This window comes from Bombus impatiens, unplaced genomic scaffold (assembly GCF_000188095.3).
Source record: "Bombus impatiens unplaced genomic scaffold, BIMP_2.2 scf_0581, whole genome shotgun sequence".
Lineage (NCBI taxonomy): Eukaryota > Metazoa > Arthropoda > Insecta > Hymenoptera > Apidae > Bombus > Bombus impatiens.
This window is the reverse complement of record NT_177000.1, coordinates 230,366-236,365: the sequence shown is the minus strand read 5'-3', so window position 1 is coordinate 236,365 and position 6,000 is coordinate 230,366. Positions and strand designations below refer to the sequence as shown.

The window sequence follows — 6,000 nt, the reverse complement described above, 5'->3', positions numbered from 1 at the left end:
CTCGCCGCTATCTAAATCTTGGCGGCGACGGAACATCCCAGTCAGCATCGTTGCGAGCTAGCAACCGAGCGAGATCGTTACGCGGCGTTTTATCGATCGAGCGACCACAGCGATCGCGAACAAATCGCAAAGAGGAACGCGGTGAATCGATTTCTCTCGAGTCAACGGTCTCCGAGCGATACTTCGTTTTCCCCGGTAAAATTACGGACAGAGAGATATTTTGTTTATCGAATAATTTTGCACGTGTTTCTCAGGAAATGAAATTTTACTTTAGAATAATGAATTAATTACTTCTTTCCTTTTTAATACCAAAACGTTTCTCGTAACATCTGTCCTAAGGCAACTTTTTATCGTTATTCTCTTTAATTAAGGAAGAAATGAAATTTCCAGAATTTTCAGGGCAAAGGAAAATGAAAGGAAGATAGCGAAATAAAAAAAAAATTGTGATTTGGTTTTTATTTCAAAGTAGCGTCGTCAGCTTGCCGCTAATAGAGGATGCTAGTTCGGCGAGATGCAGAAGTCTCGCGTAATTCGCTCGAAGGCGGTTCTCGCGACAGATACGAGAACTTCCTGAATATTATCGGAAACTCAGCCATCAGTCGCGTCGGCAAGTTATTGGCACGAACCATCGCCGCATCGTGGCAATATAATTTTTATGGTAAAAGCCGCTGCAAAACACACTTAAATGTACCTATACACGATGTAAATAACGATTTTTCGTTACGCGGTCGGTCGAACGTAATTCTTATCGCAATTTAAAGGCGAATATCAGGATAGGAACGGTATTGTTTTCATAGCAATTTTATCGTGCAATATACGTTCGACCGGCTCGTCTAGGAATATTCGTATTACGAGCTCTGAAAATCTCTCATCGAAGATATCGATGATAATTACGTATTCCCTTTCCGTTGCATGAAATTTGCCCTCGTTTCCTTTTTAATATATCAAAGCGATAATTTATTATAACGCTACGCATTGTATCGCGACGATATATCTACGATAATCCAGTTTACTCGATGCTGATTTGTTATACGTGTACTATTTGGTTGGACCTTTCAATTACACAGATGAAAGCCAATTTGCATTGAAATTTGATTAAAAATCTGAAATACAACGTATGGATGGAGCCCATGCGAGCATCGATTTCAGGAGAGTTAAAAGCCTGGCTAAAGGGTCTCTTTAAGGGAAAGCGAGCGGTCTGCGATCACCAATTGTTATCTGTTTAATTTGTCGATAGAAAATGTGCTGTCGTATTTTTGGAACTTCTTATGTTGCTCAGATGTCACCGTATCGTCCTCGAAATCACGCGAACACGCGAGAACTTTGTTTCTTCGAACAAAATTATCCCGTTTTAGCGACGTATGCTGCAAAAGATCACAACTAATCCAACCTCTTTTATTAGATATTATCTTGTTTTAAAACCCGATTTCCCAGCGATTATCGCAAATTTTCGTACGGTAAAACAGTTTGTCTGGAAACACGCAAATCCTCTGTCGCTTACGGTACAAAACGGAAATATCTCGGTATAATGCCCCTTATTAATCCTTTGATTAACTTCCGTTAGCCGAATTCTCTTATTTCGCAAGCCGTTGCACGTTCCGCGTGCCGAACGATGCACGATGCACCGAAATATTGCCAGGGTTCTGTTCTGTACGAGACCGAGCGCCTGATACGATAAATTGCGCGAGATTTCCTCGACCACGATACATCGGACCCCGATTTAACCGCCGGTGTATCGTATATTACCCTTAATTGTGAGTCGGACGCGTGAAATAATCGCAAAACCGATCGGAATGGATCGTCTCTCTCCCAGTTATTTCATAACCGAATCGCGCACCTAAAAATCCATGAATTTTCACGCGAATTACAAGAACGCTCTCGATATTTATTCGCTAGAAATTACTTATTAGTCCCCATGGTTTTATGTTACGTAAACTGGCACGGCGTGAATAAAGCGGACGAGGCTTATCGGCAACCAGGGCTGCAAGTTGATGACCCTCGCTCACCTTAGTTAAATTCTCCATCTATCCGATACGAAATCAGAGTAACGAACGAGCTGCTGTCGCGATCTCGCGAATTTTACATGTATATACAGGTATCGCTAGCACGTATAGTCACGCGAAAGTTCACGATCGCTGCCGATACCTATGCTACAGTGCATACCGTATGAGTTTCTTAGCGTAGAAACGCACGGGAAATTTTTTTTATTTGTGAAAATTTGTCCAAGCTGAACAGAATTCGTATTAGACTCGATTTCCATTTATTTCGATCTAATCCGCAGAAAGCTTGGTTCGTGCAAAAGTTCTCATCGTAAAAAGCTTGCTGCTTTCGCAAATCTTTTTCGTCTTCTCTATCGAGGCAACCCGTACGATTCTTGGATACAGCATCCAAAGGAAATTTCATGATCGGCGGAGGTTCGTTACGACAACGGCAACGAGAGGCGATTCTTTCGATCCAACTGCCTCGTGGGGGAACGACTTGCAAGAAAAAGTATATCGCGCTATACAGGATGGTTGGTAACTGCTGGTATAAGCGGAAAAGGGGTGATTCTACGTGAAAAAGGAAGTCGAAAATATAGAATAACAATTTTTCGTTCGAGGCTTTGTTTTCGAGAAAATCGACTTTGAATTTTCGCTCGGTACGCGTGCATTTTATCTCGTCTCGTTATAACGTATCTCACTGTAGATCGTTGTCTCGATGAAAAAATAAAAAAAAAGTTTTTTTTTGAAAAAAAAAGCACTTGAACCACCAGTTACCAACCACCCTGTATATATACAGCGATTCCTTAATGAAACTTCAATTATGCGTTAATTTTCGTGGCTCGAGGAAATTCGAATCGAAAATATTCTAAATTATACCTTGCTACTCCCTTTGCTAATCGAAAGAATTCGCGTCGCGTTCCTTCATCTTCTACGTTGTCTTGTTCGAAGTCTTGCAAGAAGTTGAAGTATAAGTAGCTTGCCTGTAGTGTCATCGAACGTCCGCTCGTTGCACCCATTCTTAAAGAACAGGTTAAGAGACGAAAGAGACGAAGATCGTCGCACGTCGCGTCGCGTCAGCGTACGTAAATAAAGAAAGGCCGAGGTATTCGGCAATTTGCGCGCGAGCATCGCGAACAAGCTCTTTCTTTTCAGATGTTTCTCCTCTGAACCGAGCTTTTTGTAGAGACACTCGATAAATTTTCAATGACATCAGCGCAAAACTGTGGCTGCTATTGTATCTGGAAATCAGGTCGCGACGGCTGCATCCACTGACCGGACCAGGGGCTGAGATACGCGACAATCTGCTTTTTAAATTCGTTACCTCGCGAGCGCGATGTTTCGCCGAAGGTCGAACGATAAAGAACTTTGACATTCTCGATATGCGTACGACGTAAAACATGAAAAATATTTTTCTATTTAACGCGTTATTTGCAAAATTTCGTTGCTCGTATTTTTCGGTAAAACCGAAACGTTGTACTCCAGGATCGGTTTTCTTTTATTCCAAAACGCGTGATCAAATAATAAATAAACAAATAACAAATAAACGAAAAAGCGCTTTTGACCGATTTGTAAGAAAGCGCGACTGCGATGAAGACCGATATATTTTTCTAAAACAACCTGCGCGTAGCGTATCTATGGTATACTTTTTACATTTGTATTAATTAAAACGTTACGTACAAAGCCGATAAGTTGACCAATTTTTAGAAATCCTGTTCTACGTTCTACGTTCTTTCTGGCGAACGCGAAAGAAACCGTAATAAAGGAACATCGTTGCAATTACGGTTTAATAAAAACGAAAACGAACAGTGTACTGCAAATTGCCAACGCCAAGGGTTTTTGCGCGGAAGTTATTTCGAAACGACACGTCCGTGCGACTTTTCTTACGGCACAATGCGAGATTAAGCCAGATTACGTGGCGTAGGTAGAATTTCGAAGAAACGAGGGTCTTCGTGACGTTTCTTCCACGCGTTACAGGCGCCCGGAAATTCAAGTCCTTGTGATTTCCCTCTCATCCATGGTAAACTTCCGATGGAGGAAGATGCTCTCATCCGGCGAAACTCCTTGCTGCATTTCCTTTTAGCATCCGTACGACGGTGGGATATTATTTTCCTCGCGTGACCATATTTTAACGACCTTCCTTCAAACCTATACCATTGCAACCTTTACATTTTCATTACTTGCGACCGTTCCTCGAATTTTCATACCAGAAATATAAGATTATTCCTTTTTCTTTCAACTTGGACAACTTAGAAATTTGAGGTTAAATATTTATCACCGACAAATTTCGCGGTAGCGTCGAAAAAGCGAACAAGAATTTCTCAGCCGCGACGTCCGTGAATTTTGATAACCACTTAGAGTGACATCTCTCGTACGATGCAATGTCACGTTTTTTTACAACACGAAGCATGTTTTTAATCGCTCACCATTGTCGAACTTCGACGTGTTATACGACCCTTCCTCTTCGTCTCTATTCTCGGCGTTGTTCTACTTCCCGCGAACCGAACATTAAAAAGGAATCGAAGATCCAGTCGCGCTATGATTGTTTCGTCAAAAATACATACAGGTCGATAACTCTCTTCGGTTTCTTGTACTTTTGTATTAATTTATACACACACACACACACACACACACATACACACACACACACACAATAAATATTTGTATAATTTCACGCTCGTGGGTTTAATAAATCATTTCGATACAACGCAACCGAAGCTTCGCTTCTCTTCGAGAAAAGCTGTGTTCCGTGAGAGTGCTTTATCGGTTTTCTTTGCGTTCCTTCCACGTTACTTATCACATTTCGATATTTTCTTCCTCCCTTCTGTTTCGTTAGATAGAAAATTGCGTAAACAACGGTGGAAAACTACCGGTTGTCCATTAAACGAACAAGCTTTTCACGAAATAGGATTACCAGTGTTCTTGCATGTTACTTTCGAATCATTCGAAACGCATCGAATGAAAAGCTATTTCATTCCTTGTATGGCACACTTGGGAATATCAATATAGCAAAGTTCGATTTTGCAAATCCGCTGGAGATAGGGCAAATATAGGTATATCACGAATATGGTAATTGAGAAGTAATCGCTTTACAATATTACTTTTCTATCTATGGAGCGGAAAAATCGTTTGTAAAAAAAAGAGGTATTTCTAGTGCCGGTTATTAGGATGCAAAGCAACTTGGCGTTAGCAATTTTCTCGTTCTTTGCCTCGTTCCTATGTAAAATAGAAAAGCAACGGAATCGATTTAACGAAGAACGAAGCCTTTGAAAAGTGATTGATTACTCTGCATCGGCTACGATACACAGTGACGAGTTCTTACCTTCCAAGCCGTTATGAAAGTAACAACCAGGCAATTTTTCAATTCACGTAATCGTTACCTGCTACATTTATGACTGTCCATTTGCGATTCTTTCAATTTGATGGAACGAGTTTGCATTTTACGTTACGACGCAGAGGCGGATCTTCGACTTTACGTTTCCGTTCACTCGCCGATTCCGTGTCGTTCTCGTGAAACTGATAGCAGATTCTCCGAAAATTTTAAATGCACGTAACAATTTAATGCCGCAACGAGATGGAATCCTCCGGTTGAATCGCATTAATTATCCATACGTTTATAACGCACCGATATTTCGGTGCTGCCGTTTGGACGGTGATTGGATTGTCTCGAAAATTCTCGACCAGCGATAGAAGATCTTGTTCCATTTTGCCGAATATCTCGATTCTTTTTCCAGACACTTTTTTATTACCTTTCGAAGCAAACGCGATTCTATTTGGTTTGCTGGCCTAAAGGATACGAAGAAACAATAGCGGCGTTTCTGCCCGATTCTCGTGTATTCGAGAACGAGCCGGAGTTTCGTCGAGGAAAATAGAGCAGAGTCACCGTTACGAATTAGCAGAGGAAAACGAAGCCCATGTAAACGCGGTACGAAACTGAAGGGTACGGGAACGGGATCCCTTTTCCCCCTAATTGACGGGCCGGGTCGCGCAAAGTGCTGTTCAAAGACTCGCAGTCGATTCC

The 6,000-nt window shown here is 41.5% G+C and overlaps 1 protein-coding gene across 16 annotated transcripts in view; it reads left to right on the top strand.

Moving 5' to 3' along the window:
• The window catches only part of LOC100742314, a 189,628-nt gene that overhangs the window by 110,792 nt on the left and 72,836 nt on the right, over nt 1–6,000 (top strand). The window lies entirely within an intron of this gene.